This window comes from Micropterus dolomieu, linkage group LG23 (genome assembly GCF_021292245.1).
Source record: "Micropterus dolomieu isolate WLL.071019.BEF.003 ecotype Adirondacks linkage group LG23, ASM2129224v1, whole genome shotgun sequence".
Taxonomy (NCBI): domain Eukaryota; kingdom Metazoa; phylum Chordata; class Actinopteri; order Centrarchiformes; family Centrarchidae; genus Micropterus; species Micropterus dolomieu.
In genome coordinates this window covers 2,246,477-2,247,073 of record NC_060172.1, presented here as the reverse complement: position 1 = coordinate 2,247,073, position 597 = coordinate 2,246,477, and the positions used below count along the sequence as shown (strand labels likewise).

The following is a 597-nucleotide window of genomic DNA, read 5'->3' as shown; positions in this document are numbered from 1 at the left end:
AGAGAGGGAGAAGGAAGGAGGAAGAAGAAGAGGAAGAAGGAGGGAGAAGGAAAGAGGAAGGAGAAGAGGAAGCAGGAAGAAGAAGAGGAAGCAGAGAGGGAGAAGGAAGGAGGAAGAAGAAGAGGAAGAAGGAGGGAGAAGGAAAGAGGAAGGAGAAGAGGAAGCAGGAAGAAGAAGGGGAAGCAGAGAGGGAGAAGGAAGGAGGAAGAAGAAGAGGAAGGAGGAGGGAGAAGGAAGGACAAGGAAGGAGGGAGGAGGAGGAGGAGGAGGAGGGAGAAGGAAGGAGGAAGAAGAAGAGGAAGCAGAGAGGGAGAAGGAAGGAGGAAGAAGAAGAGGAAGGAGGAGGGAGAAGGAAGGAGGAAGAAGAAGAGGAAGGAGGAGGGAGAAGGAGGGAGAAGGAGGAGGAGGAGGAGGGAGAAGGAAGGAGCAAGGAGAAGAGGAAGGAGGAGGGACACGGAAGGAGGAGGAGGGAGGGACAAGGGAAGAGGGACAAGGAAGGAGGAAGAAGAAGAGGAAGGAGGAGGGACAAGGGGGGAGAATGAAGGAGGTGGAGGGACAAGGGGGGAGGAGGAGGGAGAAGGAAGGAGGGGGGGGGGG

General features: G+C 55.8%; 1 protein-coding gene across 5 annotated transcripts in view; it reads right to left on the bottom strand.

Moving 5' to 3' along the window:
- ptpro (protein tyrosine phosphatase receptor type O) overlaps window positions 1-597 on the bottom strand; it is a 66,826-nt gene that overhangs the window by 41,145 nt on the left and 25,084 nt on the right. The gene's annotated exons all lie outside the window — the stretch shown is intronic.